We start from the raw sequence: 23780 nt of genomic DNA on the forward strand, positions 1-23780 counted from the left end.
TGTTTCCAAAAACAAAAAAAGTTTTAATTTCTTAAGTGATTTATGAGGACCTGTGGTGGAGAGCCCGGTCCTAGCTCGGGCACGGGATTTGGCGTTGCCCCTTTAAAAATTTTCATGTTTGCAAAGATGGTATCCCGGGATACAAGGGGTACTCTAGGTTACTCATGCATTTTCAGCGGGATCACTTCAATGTAAAGGAAAGGAGAGATCAGTTAAAGGAGCGTCTTGCTTCGGACTTGGAACTCTACAATGACGTTGTCGAAACCTTGCGCTTGCTTAAGAACTGGTTATGCGGGGAGTGCATGGCCCTGCATGCCTTGAATAGGCCTTGTCTGCACGGAAAAGAAGTTGTTAAATGCACCCCACGTGCAGGAGGCGACTTTGATTTTATTGCGGGGATCCCTTAACCCCGTGATTCGCAGGTGGAACTTGGGAGTGGTCAGTCTGAGACGTTTGTGGTAGATGTCGCTCTCCTTGAGCGCGTCCTCGCCATTCCTATTGCCACTGTCAAGAGTATCCCGCCCGCCTGTCGCATGGCTTTTGCCCAGGCTTTGTCAGGGGGGCTTCGTAAAGTGGTGGATGCCCCGAGGTCTATTGAGGCTTGGGTTAAACTTTTGTTGTTGCCTCGTTGCACGTTACGTGTTGTCAAACCGGCTACTAGGCAAGAACGAAGGTCCGGTAACAGGAAATCGCTTCAATGTAGCTCCATTATGCGGGCTTTGGCTGTCAGGAAAGATGGGGCAGGTTTAGAAGAGTTGGTGCTACCGCTCCTTGAACTTCCAGTGATGTGGGATTGCCAACATAAAGAAGAGGGAGGGGCAATATCAAGCAGTGCCTCCGGAAGGTAGCGGACGGCCATTACATAGCGGCGATTAAAGTCCTGTGTTCATCCGGGGTCGCGCCTGCCTGGGGGGATACTTTGATAGCATTGATTGATAAACATCCTGTGGTGGACCCCCCGACCATGCCCTCCGTCGTGCCATCGGAACCAGCCTTGCAGGTGGACGGTGATTGTGTGTTGGAATGTATTAAAACCTTCCCGAAAGGTACATCTTGTGGGATGGATGGTTTGCGGGCCCAACATATTTTAGACGCTTTCTGTGGCCAGGGGTCTCCGACCGCCTCCGGGCTCTTAAAGGCCATCACTGATGTTGTCAACTTGTGGCTTGGGGGGCTTTGTCCAAAAGTTCTAGCGGAGTTCATTGCTTCGGCACCGTTGACCCCCCTGTTGAAGCCTGACAGTGGAATTAGACCCATCGCAGTGGGGCCATTTAGAGAAGATTGGTGTCGAAAGTCGCTATGCGTAAAATAGGGAAAAAGGTGGCTGCTTATCTAGGGGATTTCCAATTCGGGGTTGGGATCCCTAATGGGGCAGAAGCGGTATTGCATAGTGCTAACAGATTTTTGAGCGCGTTTCATTCTGACGGGTCCCTGGCTATGCTCACTGTTGATTTTTCTAACGCCTTCAACGAGGTGGATCAGACGACCCTTCTCAGGGAAGTTAGCTGCATATGTCCATCCATCTTCCCATGGGTCCAGTTTTTATATGCCCGCCCCGCCCGTTTATATGTGGGGGATACTCATATCGGGGCTTTTACTGCGGTACAGCAAGGGGACCCCCTTGGCCCTCTTCTTTTTGCGTTGGTCCTTCATCCGCTCATCCTTAGGGTGCAGGGACCTGTTCCTTGCCCTTCCATGCTTGGTATTTAGACGATGGCACTATTATTGGTAAGGCTGAGGAGGTCGCTAGAGCGTTGGGCATTATTCACTCAGAGGGGGCGTCTCTAGGGCTTAGGCTTAATATTCGAAAAACAGAGGTTTTTTGGCCGTCATGTGATGATTCGAAGAAAGTGTCGGGTTTATTCCCTGGAGAGATTAGCAGGCCTGCGATGGGAGTTAAACTCTTGGGGGGGGGGGGGAGCGGTTAGTCGGGATGCAGGGTTTATTCGGTCTTTGGCAACTAAAAGAGCTTTGAGGGCGGTTGAACTTATGAAACGCCTGCCGGACCTGAGGGACCCCCAAAGTGAGCTCCTTTTGTTACGCTCGTGCATGGGGGTTGCTAAGTTAGTGTCTGGGCTCTGGACCTGTCAACATGAACATGTCAAAGAGGCTGTGTCCATCTTTGATGCGGGCCTGCGGGGGGCATTTGAAGATATTGTTGTGTGTGGAGGACCGCATTTTGGGGACCTCCAGTGGAGGTTGGCTTCCTTCCCTATGCGTTGCGGAGGCTTAGGAATTTTCTCGGCTGAGGATGTCTCCGCATATGCATTTGTGGCTTCCAGGTCTCAGTCGTGGAAATCGCAGGACCACGTCTTGCAAAACGCTGGTGTTATGGGGATAGATCCTGACTACTCTTTTGCACTTGGTAATATTGGAACAACTCTCCCGAACCTTGATATAGGCGGTTTTACTGATAAGGAGACCGCCCCCAAGAAACCTCAACAAACCTTGGCGAGTGCTCTTTATGGTAAACACGTACATGATTTGGAGGAGAGATTCGATATGACCCCGAGACAAAAGACAGTTTTAGCTTGTCTCAAGGGGGCTCATGCCCAGGATTTTTTGACTGTTGTGCCCATTGAAGGTCTTGGGCAACGGATGTCGGCAGTTGAATACAGAGCCATCCTTAAATATCGGCTTATGATTCCCCTTTTCCCTCCAGATGAATTATGCCCCATTTGTAAAAAAGCTTGTTTGGATAGATTCGGTGAGCATGCCCTCCACTGTAAGGAATTGCCGGGATTCAAGTATCGTCATGACTGGGTTAGAGATGTGTTATGGGATGTGCTTAGACGTGCCGGGATCTCAGCCAAGAAAGAGGCACCTGTTAACTTTTTGACTGATCCGCGTGAGGGAAGATCTACCCTACGTCATGCGGATGTTCTTGTGTTTGCTGGGCAAGGGGTAAGCATGCGTGTGTTGACCTCACTGGGCTGTCCCCGTTGGTGGGGCTGAGAGACAGTGACTTCGTACCGGGACAGGCGGTTTTGAGAGCGGAGTCTAGGAAGGTTGCTAAGCATGAGATATTGTGATTGGAGAATCAGCACGTGTTCATTCCATTTGCCTTCGACACTTTTGGATCCCTAGCTCCCGAGGCGGTTCGCTTCTTGGAGCGGGTGCAGAAGGTGGTCCACAGTGACTCGCAGAGCCCGAGGAACCAAGGATTTATATTTAGTAGAATAGGCTTTGCGATTCAAAAGGGGATAGCGGCGCAGCTTGTTGCTCGCTTACCCATTATCCAGATGTAGTTCGGTTTGTGTTATATATAAAAGGATCAATATTTTCAATTAAAAAAAAAATCTAATCTCAAATATGTTTTTTGAAACAAATCAGTTGTTTGTATGGATGATGAGAAAAAAAAAGTTAAAAAACGCAGGTTATTAAATAACAATAAAATTGAAACACACTTGGATTTTCAAAGCCTGCATCCTCTACACAATGTACATCATTTGTAAGAAAAGCCCACATGATATTCGTAATGCAAGTTGAAGTTGTAGCAATAGGTTTAACAAGATGGAGAGTATAAATATTGTGATCATGAGTTTGTTGAATGAGTTGATTAATAGTTTGGAGAGCAGTACAAGTAGTGTGATCATGTATCTTCAATTATCAGTTCTTTACATTCCGCGACTTAGTGTATGATCATTGATCTCAATCTCACACGCTTGAAATTTGTTCTCTGATTTATACATTCTAAACAAACATTTTATTCATTGCATCGACTCTTATATGTTTGTTAATCTCGTTAAATGAGAAGATGGTCATTTATAAAGGAATTTATCGGATTTTGAGAACGAGCAACTACAACCATTGTAGATGGTTGTGCTGTTACACTCACTTCATGTCTCCCATTAAACAAGTAAACCTTTAAAGAGAAGTTGGTTTCTGTATCATTAATTTGTTATAATACTTTTCCCATAACTTAATGTCCCCTTCTTTTTATTCAGGAACAAGTGGAACCGTTTTCGCTTGTAGCTAATTAATTATCGAATGTTACTAATAAGTTGCGATCAATGGTTGTTACTGAGGTATGGTTTTGACAACCTTGTCATCTGGACCTGTTTCATTTGGATATGCTTTTGGAAGTAAAAAACGTCAAGTGTGTGCTCTTTTTTCAGGTGCCTCGTTAGCCGAGTATTTCTTTAAGATGGATGTTGAAGAGAAGAGGGTTCGCCCCGCTGTAAGATGTGTATCGATTGATTATAGTTATTAAAATGTTTAATAATAGGTTTAACTGTATAGAGCTCATGGGCTTAAGTTAGCTATGAATATATTTTCTTATCATGAGCAACATATAAAGCAGTTTTGGGCAAGGGCGAAGCTTCATTGAGGCCTGGGGTGGCCCCGGCCCCCCTGTTTTTTGCGCTGTAGTGTAAATTTACCCGTTTTCGACCGGAAAATTTTATACGTAGTGTAAGTTTAGCCTTTTTCGGCCGGAAATTTGAGTCTGGCCCTTCGTTTGTGAAATTTTGTATACATTTTGAGCCCCCCCTCCCCCCCGGTGCCTCAGTCCAAGCTTCGTCACTGGTTTTGAATCAAAGCTGGTATTTTGTTTTGAAACAACTAGCAAGAGGGTTAGGTAACATTTGTACCCTTTTTTAAGTTAGTGTGTTTAATTTTATAATAGTTACTAATTTTGATCCGTTGACTAATCTGAGTAGCTAGACTCATATCCAATTGACCCATTGATTGATTAATATAAAGTGATTCAGATGAACCCAAATATAATTTAATTTTTACCCAGATTAACCCATTTTGAAATATATACATATATTTGAGTCATGATTGTCATATATACTTGTGATCATGTTATTGTGCTCATATGTAGACTCAAATGTTTTTTTTCTTCTACACAGGTTTTATTATTAATGACAACAGCTTTAAATGTTCAAATATCTAAGGTGCTGTTTGTTTTTCCTCAGAAGCACTTCTCCACCTTTTTTGTATGCACTGAGAAGAGGGCGCGCAGACGTTGGGCTCTGCAGTGTGTTTGTTTTTTCGAAGACGTTTCATTAAAAAACGTTTGCGCGCCCTCTTCTCCCAGAAGTGTTGGTATTGCTACTTCTCACCTCTTCTAACCCAATTTCTTTCCATCATTCTTCTTATTCCATCAGAACTCCCAAACCCTAATCCCCTCCTCTCTCCACTGCCGCCCAACTCCCCCACCGAACCCCGTCGCTCCACTGCCGCCCTTCTCCCCCACCGCTGCAACCCCGTCGCTCCACTGCTTCAGCGCCGCCGCCCCACCGCTGCAACCCTGTCGCCGCCTTTCTACCTCCTCTGGTGCATTCCGACTGTATTCATACAGTAAAGACCAAATAGAAACATATAATAATAATAATAATAATAATAATAATAATAATAATAATAATAATAATAATTGTTTCTTCCAGTGCTGAATTGGAAGAAGTCAACGTCATCTTCTTCTTCGTTGACTTACCGGAACACAGTACCTGATGGAGATTGAATGCTTATTAATTGATTTATAGTTTATGTATTGATTTGTTATTCTTTTGATTCCAATTGAAGTTGTTTAATAATGTTGTTGATCAATTAATATGTATGTTTCACTCATGCCATTGCTAATTTGCTAACAAAAGAGAAATTATTATTATCAGCTTATTTTAGCAGTCTGCAGATGTTAAAAAACAAACAATCTTATTGTTACAGACTGCAGAGTTTTGGTCCACCTCTTCTGCTACAGATGTTGGTAGATGTGGTTTCGCAGTCTTCTGACATTTTACCTCTGAAAAACAAACAGCACCTAAACCTGCTTCAGAAGAGGTTGTCGATATGTTCTCAACAGAGTTACACTCAAGACTACAATCTATTGTTGAAATCACAGAAATGATTCATGTTAGGTTTTTCTTTATATTATTTTATAACGTATATATGTGACCTGCTTTTGATATTATTAGTTAATGGAACTAATACTAATTACAGTACTAACGTTTTGTCATCTCAGGTTGCCAGTCTCCTTCACGACAACGCATTTGACGACTCTGATACAAGTCCTGGGGTGGGCTCTCTCAACTTTGTGATGGGAAATAAGGTGATAATACCATGATCATTTCAGCGTCATATCAGATTCCAAACTTTTGTTAACCCCCCCCCCCCCCCCACACACACATTTACATTTTCCACAACACCAAACCTCCACAAACGCTATTATATCATACTAGTTTTTATCCCCCCGTATTACGGGGGTTGTTTTATATTATTTGTTTTTAATATTTATTTATTTTTTGAATTTTTATTTTTTTTATTGTATGAAAGTTAATAATATACTTATGGGTTGATGATAAATTGTTTCACAAATAAATGAGATGTTATAACTCAGTTTTGTTACACCCTCAAAATTCACTAACGGAGTTTTACCGTCAGAAGGTGTGAACTAACAGGATCGGAATCATTAGTTATAATCAAACCATAAAACAAAGTTTCAAAACCATGAAAACGTTTACGAGTAATTAAATGCGGAAGCGTAAAACCATAGCAAACAATGTTACGTCACGCAGGACGACTTAAAACCCAATGATAATAGTTTAAAATAATTTTGCATAATTAAAATGTTTCAAGCAATGCATGTTCCTAAACCGCGCGCCCGCCTCGGCTACCTGAGAATAACATACTAAAAGTGTCAACACAAGGTTGGTGAGTTTACAAGTTATATAAAAATAAAGCGTTTAGCGTTTGCGTTCAGCGTTTTGCGTTAAGCGTTTAGCGTTACAGCGTTTTGCGTTACAGCGTTTAGCGTTACCAGATAGTGTTATGTCAATTATATATCTATAGGTAGCTAGCCTATAAAACAAGTATCACTAAGTGTTCGACACCGAAGCTGACTGTTTATCATTTGCCTTGCCACCAGGTCATCCAGACCACGGTATGTGTTTAGCCAAGATTACACCCACTCGACCTCCAGTCGAGTTTAGCGTTGGGTGGGGTTTGTCAAACCCAGTAGTACTACTCAACAATGACTCGCTATTATCCAATATTAAACGGTTCGATGAGAATGAAGGACTTTAGTTAACGCGTTTGCCACTTAGTCTTTACAAGTGATATATAATCTATATTAACAAAATCTTAAATGCGTTTTCGGAGTATGTTATCTCCCCCAAGTGAAAAGCGTTTAAAAAATTTAAAAGGGGAAAGTGAAACTCACTGTTTGCGAAGTATTCCCAAAATAATTCACCAAGATGCGCGTCACAGAAAAACTCTCTCTAGCGTTCTAAAACAACAAAGAGATTTTTCTAAGTGTCGGAATATTATCGAGTCTCTAGACCCGGCACATAATACCTATGCACATAACATGTTTCGTGTTTCGTTTGTGAATCGTGTGTGACTTTAACAAGTGTATTTGTGATACGTTACATGTGTAAGCAATTATTTACGTGTCACGTATTCATAAAGTACATCACTAACAATTACTCCCCGTAAGGGCAATTTGGTCAACACATAACAATTAACTAGCCATTATTCCCCATGAGGGCAATTTGGTCAAACCATGACAATCAATTAGCAATTATCATGTTTCATGCATTTTCACAAAACTCAGCAGCTAGTTTCACCGAGACAGAAATTCTACTTGAAAGATTGTACTATCTCACCGATCAAAGCATCACAATTAATTTACCAAAAATCATCGCAAGAGCATATATGTCTTAGGTTTCCAGAACATATTTTAGTATATTTTTATTCCACATAGGCTTCTCACAATCATCAAATCATTACAGCAAACTCATAACAGTCAAATTCATGCGCAACAGAATGTTATTTGAAATTCCCGTTAAACGAAAAATCCAATAAATGCAAGACCACTTGGGTTAGGTTCCTAACTCAATAAGTCAACTTCCAGAAGTGGAACCAACCCAATTGGTCTCGTAGTTCATGAGATATAACATTTACAAAACAACCTAACAGCAGGTCTAACAGCTCAGCTTTGCACACCGTTCTTGTAAAATCATAAAAGTTAACCTTTACTTGTCCAAAAATTACAAGTTTATATTCTTTAGAAACTAGACTCAACCTAGTTTACTGTAGTATCAATAATCTCAACCAATTTGCACATTTACACTTCGTTACAGTCACTTAAACATCAATAACACAATTTATCCAGAAACTGTTTGCACCCAAACTCAACATGTTAACTATCTATGGACCATCATGCATTCATATAACACTCTAGACTCCATAAACACTATCCATGCACATCAATTACACATTACATACATGATTAGGGTTTTTGTTTTGAACTCAAATCAAAGACACAACAATTAACATGTAACAATATCAATTCTAGTTATCAATACATCATCAATTCAAACAAAATCATATGAACACACTAACATACAAAAATCGGCATCTAGGGTTTGTAATTAACCCAATAAAAGTCAAGATTAAGTATAAAGGATGCATAGGATAGTTGATTATACCTTCCTAGCACCTTAATCTTGAATCAAAAGCTTGAAATTTGTTGTATGTATGTGTGTGTATGTCGACGGCAGCCAAGGAGCCAAGGGGGGAGTCCGATCGGGATTTAGGGAGAAAAGAAAATAATAGTTAGGGTTTATTATTATTAGTATTTATAATAATACTATGTTACACTTTGGCCCCTCCACTTCTAAGTATTACTTAACTAGCTTAAACTAACTTGTTTACATCTTGAGTTAACGTTTATAACCATGTCATCACATAACACATAAGTCTAACACATAATTATCACATAATTACTGTTTTGACGTTTTTCGTTTATTCACCAATCGTTTGCGTCAACTCGTTCGCGTTTCGGTGTAATTCCCGAAAGACTACACATGTAGTAAGTGTTAAGCGTCATTTAAACCCTAGTTTAAATGTAATGAAGTGTGCGTTACAGATTCAGTGATCTTAAGTTTGAATTGACGGAGTTGAGTTAACGGAGTTAACCTGAAATTGACGATTGTCACAAGTTTAAAAGCTATATGAGTTTGATGAGACCCAAGACCCGTTTATTTTTTTTACTATAAAATCAGTTTTTTAATTATAAATTATATATCTTTTTTTTAAAATAAATCATATATTAATTTTTAGTATATCCCTACTTTATAGGATTTTTATATCAAATATTTTGTGAGATTAGTTTTTAATTTAATGAGATATTATAACCCGTTTAAGAAATATCTTGGTATGATAAGACCCATACCCGTGAATTCGGGTCAAATGAATGAGAAGCCTCCATTTAAAAATTAAGTAAATCTGGTGACTCCAAAAAAAGAGGGAGCGACCACATCGCGACACATAGGATTTTTATGTTTTCGTTTATATATATTATAGATGTGTGTATATATATGTATGAGAGAGAGTGGGGGGACCCACCTCATCGTCCATCCTTGGGCACCCACAAACGACCCCCACAACGTGTGTTGTTTGCCCCCCCCCCCCCCCTCTTGTTTTTTGTCTGCCGCGTCCATAAACGACCATTTACAAATCTTGCGTTGTGGATGCTCTAAAAGCATAATAACATTTTACATTTATTAGGCATGATTGCAAGATATACATGTACCTAAATTTAAATGATGTAGATTTCAGTATTGGCGGGGGATTTCTTGCTTTCTAAGGCTTGGGTTACCCTTGCTTCCTTGAAAAACACTGAGGTATATATATTTTGAAAATTAAAATATGGGTATTTAACTATTTATTATATATATTTATGTTTGTATATTCTCACTTTATATATTCTTTTGTTGGTGGCACTGTGGCAGGTTGTAGTGTTACTAGCAACGGCACTTGAGCATCTTGTTACAGGGGAGATGATGCAAATGTGCTCGTCAGTAGAGCAGCATTGTAGGTGTGCTTTGTTTTATGCCTAGGTGTGCTTTGCCAGCCACTTTATTGTAATCGCTTTGTGGTAGCTGATTGTTAATTACATGTTGAGTGTTTTTTTTAAGAGGAACTAATACGGTGTATTTGTGACAACCATAAGTCTCCCAAAAACATAAGATAAAGAAGAAAGAAAACCAAATAATTATTCTCTGATTAATATTAAAAAGTTCAATGATATTTAAAGAAAACAAGAAAAGTAGGAAACATAATCAAACTATGAAAAATAATCATAACTAAAATAAAATAACTTGCATATCAAGAAATAAGATTCTTGATAATTAAGAAATAAGATTCTTGATAATATTTGAAAAAGATCCATCCAAATCTTTTTAATTTTCATAACAGGTTTGCTTACAGGCCTCTCTTTTAGATTGGGTCCTTTGTGGTATTTGGATCATATCATGAACAATATTTTAGTTTGTTTGTTTATTTATTGTTGCATCATGGATCACTATTTGCGGAAGACGTATTACAAGAGGGCATCAGTAATTTCCAATAGCTGCAAATCCATTGCTCTTCTTAGCGGACAAACTACCGAAGTTGCTTTGTTGGCGTACGAATACGGAAAAAATCTGGTATTATTCTTAGAAGCACACCACACACACATATATATTACCTTAACTGACTAATGTAGCTTATAACCGACTCATCTTTTTTGTTTCTTGCAGGGGTTGGCATTAAAACTGACTGATGATGTTCTAGATTTCACAAGCACTTCATCGTCTATTGGGAAAGGCTCATTATCTTATATACGCCGTGTATCCACTCATTTCTTCTTCTTTTTTTAACCCATTTACTTTAAAATCATTATAGGTCTTAACAGATTTAGACTATATCATATCTTTAACACGTCAAATGGGTAAAGTTTAGAAATTTAACGAAAATGAGACAGTTGATAGGGTCAAACAGGCTGAAAGGCGTCGATATTGTTACTAAAACAAGTTAGATATCATTTTGATATGATAGTTTCTTCAATCATATTTAATACATTAAATAGCTACAAAATCAAAATGAAAAGTGAAAAATGTTATGCAAAATAAAATTAACTTCTTGATAACTCATTTTGTAGGGAATTGTAACAGCTCCAATAATATACGCGATAGAAGAGTTCCCAAAATTACGGTCAGTTATTGATCGAGGATTAGAAAACCCTGCCAATATGGAATTCGTATGTGTATAACTTGTTGGAAGTAATTTCAGACTCCAAGTCAAAAGTCGGTGAACATGAGGGACCAATAATGACAAACATGTCATAATTGGTTATGTTTCCTAATTACATCATGTTTCCTAATTGTATTTTAATTATAATTGGTAATGTCTTGGCTAGCAAGTTAGGTTAGTCTATATAATCCAAGCTATGGTTAGACTTATAAAGAGAGTGTGGTGTGAGATGCAACCGAGTTAGGGTTCATCTAAAGACACACACGAGATGTAGTTAGACTTATATAGAGAGTGTGGTGTGAGATGCAACTGAGTTAGGGTTCATCTAAAGACACACACGAGATGTAGTTAGACTTATATAGAGAGTGTGGTGTGAGATGCAACCGAGTTAAGGTTCATCTAAAGACACACACGAGATGTAACCGAGTTAGGGTTCTTCAAGAGTTAAACCGAGTTATGGTTTGATAGAGATTGTAATCAGTTTTTAGAGTTAGATTTTCTGATTAATAAACAAGAGTTATTTGTTTATATCGTGTTTGATTATCGATCCAGGACTTGATAACTGTACTCCTAATATGTGCATTGGAGGCCACAATTTTAACTAATTTTTTTTATAAATATAAGTGTAAACTAAGCCTTTTGTTGATACTAAAAATTTCTAATTGTTAACAAAGTATTTCATTATCAGTTATTCAATGTTAATAATAATCGTTGCGGTTATACAGGCTCTCGGGTATCTTGCTAAAAGTAATGGTATACAAATAACAAGAGAACTAGCAGCAAAGCATGTCAGCCTTGCATTAGCTGCAATTGATTCCTTGCCAGCTAACGATAACGTGGATGTTCAAAGATCGAGGATGGCGCTTAAAGAAATGACTCACAAAGTTACCAATAAAACAAAGTGAAGATGGAGTTCATAGAAAATGTGTTCTTCAAAAACGATTATTGGGCGGCAGATTTTAAAAAGTGTTACTATTGACTTCTTAACTACATATTCCTTTCATCCCCTTCCAAGTGTCTTAGTTTGAAAAACACAAAATTTAAGGTAAATTGAATTATTGTTTTCTTTGTTTACCAAAGACAATAATGCCCTCGAAAATTGGGTCAATCAACATTGTTTATTAATTGCCCTGGTTGCAGTGCGCACATATAATGTATATATGTGGGCCCTCGGGTGGGCAAAAGTGAAATCGCACTAATTTTGATGTTATTTTACTAATCTCTTGAAAAAAATGTTAAAAGTGGTAGAAGGTTAATCAGGCATCATGTGGTAGCGTTGATAGCCGAAAGACAAGGGTACATGCACTAATCGGACGGTGTTCCAATGGTTGAGTGTTATGTGCCTTATGTCCAAGGCTTAATGCAAAACTACCATCGATCCGGGGGTCTCACCAGAAGCAGCCTCTATGGTCCTAAGGGGTAGAGGTAAGGCTGTCTACATCTTACCCTCCTCAGACCCTACCACAGCTTTGTTATTGGTGGGATATACTGAGTACGATGATGATGATGATGATGATGATGATGACTAATGTTAGTTGTGTGTGTTTGAGGGTAAACTTGGAAATTGGCTAATAAATTTTGAAAGTGAACATTTGTAATAACACAAATAAAAAAGGAAATGTAAACACTTTTAATGGGACGGAGGAAGTATATTTTTAGCAGTAAGGATATGATAAACATGAAGAATCGAAAAATCAAGTTATCAAGACACCATTAATTTCATTCTAAAGTTTGAAGTTTGATCTAAACAAACCTTGTATTGTTTCTAAGTTCATGAATAAGGTCCCTAAATGAAAAGGCAAAGATCGATTGAATTTGACACACATTACTTACATGTTGTCATATCACTGTTAGAACATAACAACCCTAAAATAAATGGTTCATTGACTTGTCGACCTATGCGTAAACGACAAGTAATTAGGAATGGTAAAGTTATTTTTTTGTATTGAGAGCCACCAATATCGATATCTAGTTCAACTCTGCCCGCCAACCAAAAATATCGACTTTTGAAGGAAGCCAAGTATTAAGTAATGAACTAACGGTTTCATCCATCTAATACCATGAAGGCATTATGACCCCCCATTGAAAATGACTTTATTCTTATTATGGAAAAAAGCTTCGATTGTTAAAATAAAAATGAAAATTTTTTAGAAATGGGAAAAATGAAATGATTGAAATCGTTTATAGGAGAGAAGATATTTTTGGGTTTCTAATGTTCCGTCATTTCAAATGGCGGAACACACAATGGTTGCAAAGCGTGTCAGAAGTTGTCTGGTCATGAGCTCTGGAGGTTTTTCTGGTGTTCCGTCATTTCAAATGAAGGAAGTGACATTTTTTTCATGTGTTCCGCCATTTCAAATGGCGGAACCCCACTTTTATCCTTTTATAGCCTACCCCTATAAATTTGTTTCACTTCCACCATTTGAAATATATTAACAACGGTCCGGACAGAACAACAGTTGCCGTTGTAAAAAATAATAACGAAGATGATCAAGATGAACAACTGTTCCGTCATTGGTTGTCATCGGTCTGATCGATTGAATTATTAGGGATTAGTTTTTGACATATTTTTTATCATCAATAGATTAGGTTAAGAGTTTTAGGTAATTAGAGGTGAAATTAATCCAGATGCATTACATCAGCTAGGTAGAAAAATTGTTTTTTGTGTGTTCGTGCTTCTTTTGTCGATTTTGATTATATTGATGAGTTAACATGGATCTTGCCAATTAGGTTTGATGTTTGAAATGGCATCCAACAACTACCACATATATATATATAACAAACGATATATAACAATTAACAAACATGCTTGAAGGAATTATTATATATAACAATTTGAAACTTTGGTGCCGCAAAACCCTGATTCAGCCATTTTGCGGCACCTTATTGGTGGTTTATTTTGTGTTTTTTTGGTTTTGTTGTAGTTCCACTCCGTAACGAACGTAAACAAATTTGACTTTTGTGTTTTTATTTTAATTTATTTTTTTTTCGTTTTTGTTGTAGTTCCGGTCGGTAAGAACGTAAAAAAACGACTTTTGTGTATTCTTTGTTTTTGTTTTAGTTCCGGTGCCGTAACGATCGTGACAGATGACCGAAATCGCGCAAACTCAACGCGTTTTGTTTTAGTTCCAATTCCGTAACAAATGTAACGAAAACCGACCAAATGCTGATTTTGTTTTAGTTATGGTATCATAACGAACATGACGAAAATTGATCAAATTCGCGTAGATTGACCACCGAAACACGGGGGATCGGCAACAGTCTGGTTTTACCAATAATCGAGTTTTATTGACCGACGCCACCCTGTTGGTTTACCTCAACTTTTATTTTTTTTGTTTTACGTAACCAAAACCGACCGCCTCAACGCAGGGGACCGACAATGCTTAGGTTTATTTAACTTTCTTTCGGATTTTTACGTCTAACCTTTTTAAGTACCAGTGCCGAGTGGAGCTGTGCATTTGTTTACATGCTAAAGTTAAATTTGTTTTTAATTTATAATTTGCTTAGTATTTTGTTATTTATAGTATGTTTGTCAGATTTTTAGCTTATAAATCAACCTTCATTATTTAATTTATGATTATTACTAATCTAAGTTAGCCGAATAATTGCACAAATGGTTACCGTTTCCCTTGCATGTGAGTTAGTTAAGTGTATACGGATGGGGGCAGTGGCATTTGAAGAAACACAGATCCGTTTCCCTATACGGGTCCTGGATCCAATGAGTCCACAGGGTAGGATATGATAACAACCAATACAATATGAGTATAACTTCCCAAACTCCAATGACCGGAACCTTCAAAACAGACACCGTGAGTCTCGTCACGGGAAGGACAAGAAGGGGTTTTCCCGTAACCACCCTCCGGCGTGAGAATCAATACAATTCATAAGAGAGAAAGTACTAAAGTATGAGAGTAAGTATAGTGAGAGTGTATGTGAATGAATGAATGAATACCTCATGCAGGTTGACAAGGTATTTATAGCCGAATGATGTGGGAAGGTGATTGGGCCAGCTGTCTCTTTCTAGAAGATCTCAACAACCGTCTGGACGCGTGTCCCTTTGTGATAGGTTGAGCTATACGTCCCATGTGCATGGGTATAACAACCTGGACACGTGTCACCCTATGATAGGACTGATCAAACCCTTGCCATGTGCACGGTTATAACAACCTAGCCAGGTGTCCTCCATTCATTGGTTGATGGGTCACGTATTCTCCAAGTAACAATCGTGGTTATTCTTCTAGAAGGTAATTAGTTATTTACAGTTGTTTTGTTGGCATTGCCTCCCGGTCATTTTGTGCGGACGGGTACTCCATTCTGCGGATGACTTCTGAGGGTGCCAGGATGCTTCCGCATACGTCATGTGGGTGTTTCTTCCTTAGACGGTTAAACGGGTGATCCGTATGTCCCGCGGGTGATATCTGAAGGGTTCCTCTCTGACCCGCGAGTGGTACTTAAGGGTATTTGGGTCTTTTTGATACCCTACATCTATAAGTCCCCCAGTCCAGTGTTTCTTCCGCGTGAAGCTTTTATGCGGGTGAAATTTTGGACTTACGGTAAAATTGGGGTTTTTGAATTTAGGGGTTTGGTAGAAAATATCTTCTGTTGTTGTGGATAATCGTGAAAAAGGACAAGTTGACCACTCGCAGGCACGTGGGCATGTGATGGGACGTTATGCCGGCTGTCACTGTACCCGACTGTTCACCTTTTTCCCTTTTTCGAATTTCCCGCGTGACGTGGCGATTGTTGAATGGATGAAGATTTTCTCACTCCACTGTGCCTATCCCATCGCATTAATTGCGATGGGTATAAATAGTGGGAGTTAACTTCCTTTCGAAGTTTATTCACCCCTGATTTCTTTGGATTTTCTTTCTTCTTTTTCTCTCTGAAGATTTCGATTAACTACTAAATCTCCTTCAAGTTCTGTTCATTGTTCTTCATTTCTTCTGTTAAACGATGGCCGGTCAATATGAAATTGATGAAGTGGAGATTCAATTGGATCGATCTGACTTCGAAAAGTTAATAGAAACCTACGGTATTCCGCCGGAGTGGGGACCTGAGTTCCCCTCTGCCGGATCTATAGCTAGTCTGCCACCTCCCGGCAAGATGGCTGTGTACGCTGACTACTTTGTCTATGGGAATTTCCATTTTCCCATTACAAAGTTTTTAATGAAAATTTTGAGTGCATATGATATCCCAGTTACATCCTCGTGCCATTATGCGGATTCGACACTATGAATTCGTGTGTACGGCACATAGGATGCTACCTCACCTTGACCGATTTCCTGTTTTTTATCGATTCGCCAACCGTGGTGGCTGGTACACATGTCAGGGTCTTTTCCATAGGAGCATTGGTTACGAGATCGAGAAAGGCTCCAAGTATTGGCGCGAGAAGTTTTTCTGGATATCTGAGGACGTCGTATCCAACACTATGGTACGACGTCCGGCCACCGAAGCGCTTCCGAAAATTGTCACGGCCTCTCACGAGGGTCGCGATTGGTTTCGTGTCCTAGTGTCGGAACCGACGCCGATGCGGGCGTTAACTGAGGAAGCTCTTGTCTGGGCAGGCATGAGCCGCTTATGGCCATCTGAGTTCTTGGAACCTGTTTTCGTTGGTCTGGATGAACGTAAGTTACCCTCTTTCTTCCTCTTGCTCGGAACTTTATGATTGATTTTTCATGTTTTCGTTTTCAAGACCAGGTTCAATGCTCAACGCTCTTTTTGAGGATAGGGGTTGTACCCGGAAACGCATTCGTGATGCGGGTGACAGATCTATTCTTGAAAAGACTAAGGACCGATTTCTTTTTCCAACAAAGGTGCGAGCCGAACCCTTAGTTTCGGACGCAACCTTTCAATCAGGTGCGTATGTTTTAAACCCTCCTTCACTTAATGCTCTTACTTCTGGTGGGGCGATCGTTATTCTTTCGTCGAGTGACGGTTCTACCACTCAAGAAGAAGGGAGCTCTGATGATGATACCTCTGAATTTCCTCTGTCTCACACTTATTGGCAGAGTTGGAGAAAAAGAGGACTTTCAAGTCCTTTCAGGCGAGTGATGCGGGCGCAAGTACTGCGGACGCCAGAGAAGGATCATCGAAAAAGAAGCGGAGTACTCATCGTTCTAAAAAAGCAGTCTAATCTTGTTGATCGTATGAAGACGGTAACTGGTACGTACTTTAATTTTTGTATTTTACTGCTTTAGTTGGTAGTTGAGTGTTATTCTCTTGTGCAGATCCGTTGATTATCGGAGATGACGTGTCTGAAAAGCTACCATCGCCGACTCCTACGTTTGAGAAACAACCGTCTCCTCCTCCCGAGAAAGAAATGAAAGATAGGCCTCCTACTCCTCTTACTGAGGCACATGTGGAGGGGTCGCATCTCCAGCCTGGGCCCAACGATTCTTTTGACTACCTTTTTCAAACTGGGGATGCTACTGTGTTTCAGGAGAATAACCCGGCTGTGAATGCAGTGGGTTTTAGGACTGATGAATCTCCGCCTCGCCCTCCTCCACAACTTTTTGATGTTTCTTCTCCTCTGCCTAGAGGTGCAGGGGGAGAATTTCGATTTACACCATCTGTCCAAGATGTTGGGGGAGAAACAACACATGGTGTTCCTCAGCAATCTTCCTCAATCCCGGTTCGCCTCCGTGCATAAAGTTCTGGTTATTTCCGAGGAACGAATCTGGGTGAGGATTATAGTTTGTTCGTCCCTGATTGGGACATTGTCAATGGATCCCGTTTTACTGATCCGAACGTCTGTATGACGTTCGTTAGTCAGTGTGTTCCTCCCGCGGAACGAGTTCACCAACATGGACGCTCTCGCCATGATCTTCATACTGACTTTTCTTCATCCTTTTCCAACGCTTTGGCTTGTGGAAAATAAATATTACGCGAGTGGCGCACGGTGGGTGGTAAACTGAGGGAAGCTTCTCGAGCTATCGAGGAAGCTAGAAAGGAAGCGAGGGAGCATCGGTCATCGGCGAACACGGCGAAATGGAAACTATCGGATGCCGAGATCGCCCTTAAGGGTGAGAAAGACCGGAATTCTGCCGCTGCCCGCTAGTGGAAGGAAGCCTGTGATAAGCAAAATTCTCCGCTTGAGGCTGCCCGTGGCGATGCTCAGCGGAAGAAAGAGGACCTGGCTAAGGCGCGCGAGGCTAATTCTGTATTGGAAAACCAAGTGGCCCGCCAAGGCACCAAAATCCAAGAGCTTGAACCAGAGCTGAAGTTGCAAAAGGAGCAAGCTGATCTTAAGGACAAAAGTGCTGCTGAAATGCAATCTGCGTATGACTCCTTGCTGCAATCTCGTGCAGAGGCGGAAGCTCGTGCCATCGAAGCTTCTGATGACAGACAAAGAATGGCCGATGAACTACGAGAGCTTCGGAGCAGAGCAGAGCGCGCCGAACAAGATTGACAATGGTTCCTCACGCGAGGACTTGACTCTGTAAGTTTCTTTTATCCGTTCATGGTTATGCATCTAATGCTATCTATGCTAATGAATCACTTTTTTGCCTTTGTCAGGTCATTCGGCACATTAAAGGGAGTTTGGAGCTGGCTGATAGCTTTGCTAACTTGATGACCGCATCAACCCAACTTGGCCAAGTGACGGGTTTTAACAAAGGAATGATGTACGCTCAATCCGGGCGTTCTTTTGAAAATCATCCGCTTCAAGGTCTCGATGTGAAGCAAGAATACGACCTGCGAATTAAGGAATATGACAGTCTGGTGTTCCCGCTGCAAAATATGCTTTCGGAGTTTGCCTCAGCCAATGATGGTGTGCAACAACTGAGGAATTATCTTGACGATGAGTCTGAGGACGCCTCGTCTGAGGACACGCCACCAACTCCTCCTGAAGATATTGTAGCTCCTAATCCATAGGATAGGATAAACCAGATCTTGTAATTTACTTCCATATTTTGTAATTATCTTTTGATTATGAATGAAAGTGAAATTTTTGTGAATATTATATTATTGTAAGAAAATATCTTTTGAGATATTTTTGCCTTATCAATAATTTAAATTATTGCAAGTGGGATGGTTATAGTGACGTGGCGGAAAGAGAAATATAGTGAGATAACTGACAGGAAGTGTGCAACGCCTTTTGACAGCCTGTTCTCACTTTTCGTCTTTCCCGCCTGACGTGTCCATCATCTATTGGTACACTTTTTCTCTTTCCTATGGCAATCCATCAGTTGCATTAATTGCGATGCATATAAATAGATCTTACACACCTTCCATTCAATCATTATCATTTACAAATTTCTCCACTTTTCTTATCGAAAGCATATCTGAGATTTCTTCGTCTCCATTATTCCATTTTTTTTTAAAGTTGTTCTCTAAGTTCTTAATATACCGATCTATTCAGATGGCGGGAGATAATAAGAGTGCTCCTGCTATTCATGAGGTCGTTGTGAACCTCAAGAAGAAAGATTATGACGATGTTGTTAACGTATATGGCCTAGCATCAGAGTGGGAGCCGGAGCGTCTGGCGAATGCTTCTATTGCAACCAATCCACCTCCGAAGAAAATGGCTGTTTATGTGGATCATTTTACGACGGGAAACTTCCGGATACCAATGACGAGGTTTGTGCAGTCAATCTTGACAACCCACGGAATTCATATATCACAAATCCATCCTTTCGGGATGTTAAGAATTCGACACTTCGAATTCTGTTGTCAAGCTCGTGACTTTGAACCGTCTGTTGGCATGTTTGGCATTTTTTACAAGATGACCTATCGCGATGGTTGGTATAGCTTTGCCACCACCAGGAAGGGAGTCATCGGCAAGGAGTGGATTCGCAGCCTCCATGGCTGGAAACCAAAATTTTTCTGGATCCGAGAGGATGTTGTTCCTTTCGCGATGACTCATCGCAAGGCGGAGGAAATGATGCTAGTGGTTCCTGCCGCTGCTCATGAGGGTCTTTCGTGGTTCACGACACTGACCCCAACGCCAACTCCCATGCGCCCAATACACGAGGGGGCGATGGTGAGTGTTAAGATAAGCCGCCTATGGCCATTCCCTGATTTGGAGCCTTATTACGAGAGGCCCAATAAAAGTAAGTTTGGTGTTATTTCAATTTCCAATTGATAAGTGTCTGATTCCTGACATTTATTATTGTTTGTACAGGTGAGGGTTCCGCCTTCGATACCCTATTGGACCATGAAGGGGGATTGATGGTGCGCCGTCCAATCGATCCAAGGATCGTACCCTTCTTGGAACGCACATGCGTCAACTTTCTCTTTCCCACCGCGTTTCGTTCAGATCCTGTGGTTTCCGAAGCGATGTACGCTAAAGGTGAGGAATTTTTTCAAGAATTCATTCAGAAAGGTGAGGGCATTTTACAACCCCCACCCGTGACTGCTATTGCTTCAAGCGGAGTGATTGTACTCTTTTCTTCTAGCGAGGAGTCATCACTCTGCGAGGGAAGTTTACCAGTTGATGCTACTAACGCCATGCATTCAACTGTAGGTCTGACCCGTCAGAAAGCCACCACCAGCCAAGCGGCGGACAATGAAGGTGTTGATGTCACCGCTAAGGGTGACCAACAGACTGTTGATGATGATGTCATCAAGGGAGCGTCTCAAGCTGTTGGCGCGGGTGTTTCCAAGGCGGCTGGTAAACGTAAATTAAGCCTGCCAAGGTTGCCCCGTCCAAGAAGTAGAAGACAGTAAATTTGGAAGATTGCTTGCAAGAAATTTCTTCCAAGGATATTTCTTTAGGTAAATTTAACATTCCTCGAGTTTTGATAATTATATTATGACAGACTTATTTTCTTGATGGGCGATTGTTATCTTACAATGGCCCTGACTTTCAGGTTTAAAAAGCTCAACTTTACCTCCGTCTCCACCACCTAACACTACCAACGATCCGATAATCGTGACCGATACATCTCCTCTCAAAGAGAAGGAGATTTGGAATTTTGAGGATCCCATGATGTCACCCTCCTTCAATGTTCATCACTTCAGAGATCAAGGAGGGGTCAGTGCGTTCACCTATGGGCGTCAAGCATCTCCGTCCCCTCAAGAGGAGGAGGCTGCCATACATCGTCCGCATTGGTCTTTACGCCAAAATACAACGCTAAACGATGCGGATGCATGTTTTGAATACTTGCAGGAGAGCCTTCCTCCCGCAGAACAACGTATTCGCCAAGAGTTATTGAACTCACGTTCTTATCATCTGGCGGATACTATTTAAACCAGCCTGGAGATAAGCCGGGATTGTTTGGCCACGAATGAGCCATGGGACGAGTTGGTGGTTGCATCGTCCGATGCTAAGAAAGAAGCCCTTAAGGCTATAAATGAAGCTCGGGAGAGCTGCCATGCGCTGGAAGCCGAGAAGGTTGCTCGTTCTGCCACTGAGGAAGCTAAAGCTGTTCTCCAAAAACAGTTGGAAGAACAAGCTGAGCTGGTAAGAACTCTACGGGCTAAATCAGCGGCCAAAGACAAGCGTTTGACTGATCTTGCTGCTAAGAGCCGGGAACATGCCTTAGAATGTGCGGGTCATAATATGTAGCTTTCCCGAGCTAAGGTGGATAAGAAATGGCTGTTGGCGGAAGGAATCCCCAGGTAACTGTGTTTTTATATTGTCATGATCACTCGTGAAACACTTGCTTACATTTTATTGGCCAGGTTATCACCCAAGTCCGGGCGAGTGATGAACTCGGGGATTGTGTCGCCATTCTTTTGAATGCGTCCAAACAAGCTGGCCATCAAATAGGCTTCCAGGAAGGCTACAAATTTGCTTTAGAATCCAAGATTCCGGAAGAATATGTTTTGTACGGCCAAGATACTGCTGCCGTACTTGTTCAGAATACAAAAACTTTTGATACTTTAAAGTTTTCTCTTGCGGAGCAGATATCTGAGCTTGCGGATAAGGAGGATAGCATATATCAGCTAAAAGATCTCCTTGGTCTTGCTGAGGAAGATGAGGATTACCAGAACGATGCGGAAGGCGAAAACGCTGAGCACGAAGGCGCCGCATCGTCGGCATAGCTTCCTTTGTATATATATTTTTCTCCTCTCTTTTTTTTATCAATTTTGTTGTAATCCCATTTGCATATATAAAGAAGTTTTGTTCCATCCGGTACACTTTGTCTTATTCCTCATAATATAAGTGTTTGTAGGATCTTCTTGTTTGCCAATAAAGGATTACATAATAATACATATTACATGTGACTGAAATAAAATTTCCATAGATTAGGCATAAGCCGAATTACAAAAGATGAAAATACATGTGTTTTGCTAATCTATGTGGGCACGCAGGCCAAAAAGGAAAAACGTACTATATGTAACACTTCTTCAATTGGGCCCCGTTCCAAGTTCTAGGGACCTCGGTCCCATCCAACTTTTCTAACTTGTAAGCACCTTTAGATAACACCTGTTTAACTCTATAAGGTCCTTCCCAAGTTGGGGCCAACTTGCACGGAGGCTTCATTGTTGCGGAAGACAAAGTCTCCCGCATCGAACTCACATTTTTGGACCCGCGAATTATAATATTTTTGTAGTTGGCGTTTATAATTGTGCTCGCGGATCGATACAAGTTCTCTTCTCTCTTCGAGGAGGTCAAGGTTCATCCTGAGTTCATGATCATTATTATCGATTGATAAAACTCTTGCGGACGGGATCCCAATCTCTGCCGGAATCATGGCCTCTGTGCCATAGGTTAAACTAAAGGGGGTCTCGGAATTACTAGAATTCTTTTGGGTGCGGAAGGCCCAAAGTACATGGGGCAACTCGTCAGCCCAACCCGTCCGTTTAGTTCCTAACCTTGCTTTGATTCCTTCTTTAATTGTCTGGTTGGTTCACTCAACCTGACCATTCGCTTGCGGATGGGCTACGGATGTGAATATTTGAGAGATATGTAGTTCTTTCAACCATTCCTGTAGCCCATTGTCCGCGAATTGAGTACCATTGTCACTCACTAGTCCAGCGGAAGACCAAAACGGCATATTATGAATTCCAAAAGGAATTTCTAAACACTTGCTGCGGTTATGGATGCAACCGGTTTGGCTTCTACCCACTACGTGAAGTAGTCGATGCTACTATTAAAAACTTGACGGTCCTGGGCTTCAGGGAAGGTCCCATTATGTCAATAGCCCATTTCTGGAACGGCCAGGCTGAAGTGACTGGAACGAGCTCGTTCTTTGGTCGTAGCGTGTTGGGAGCATGACGTTGGCATGAATCACACTTCCTGATTTCATGCGCAGCGTCCAGATGCATTCCCGGCCAATAATATCCGGCATTCATCTGCTTCGCTACGACCATTCGCGGGCATGCGTGAAGACCACAAATGCCTTCATGAACTTCTCTGATTAAATAGTTCGTGTCCTCGGCATCCACGCATCTAAGTAGTGGACCGAGGAAGGAACGTCGGTATAATACACCGTCATGCATCTGATAGTTCAAGGCCTTGTGTTTTATCTTTCGGGCCGTGATTTTTTCTTCGGGGAGAGCTCCTGATGACAGGTATGCTATGATGGGCGTCATCCAAGATTCTACTCCCGTTTGAATTACCAAAACTTGATGTTGCGGGACAAATGGGCGGTCCAATATTTCAATGCGGATGTCCTTAGCAAAGTGTTCGAAATTCGTTGAAGCCAACTTAGTAAGGGCATCCGTTGACTTGTTCTCGCTTCGTTTTATGTGAATTACTTTACATGAAGAAAACTGAAGCATCAAATCTTTCTCCTGTGACACGTATGAAGCCATTACATCATTCTCTGCGTCGTACGTGCGATTGATCTGTCCCGCGATTAACATGGAATCCA

General features: G+C 41.0%; 1 pseudogene; it reads left to right on the plus strand.

The window, feature by feature from the left end:
• The first annotated feature begins 3757 nt into the window (after nucleotides 1-3757).
• LOC143529428 (solanesyl diphosphate synthase 3, chloroplastic/mitochondrial-like) lies at nucleotides 3758-12008 on the plus strand (annotated as a pseudogene).
• Nucleotides 12009-23780: the final 11772 nt, after the last annotated feature.

Source organism: Bidens hawaiensis, unplaced genomic scaffold (genome assembly GCF_021521415.1).
Source record: "Bidens hawaiensis isolate Kalapana, Puna unplaced genomic scaffold, B.hawaiensis_p1.1 tig00008542_1, whole genome shotgun sequence".
In the NCBI taxonomy this organism is placed as follows: Eukaryota; Viridiplantae; Streptophyta; class Magnoliopsida; order Asterales; family Asteraceae; genus Bidens; species Bidens hawaiensis.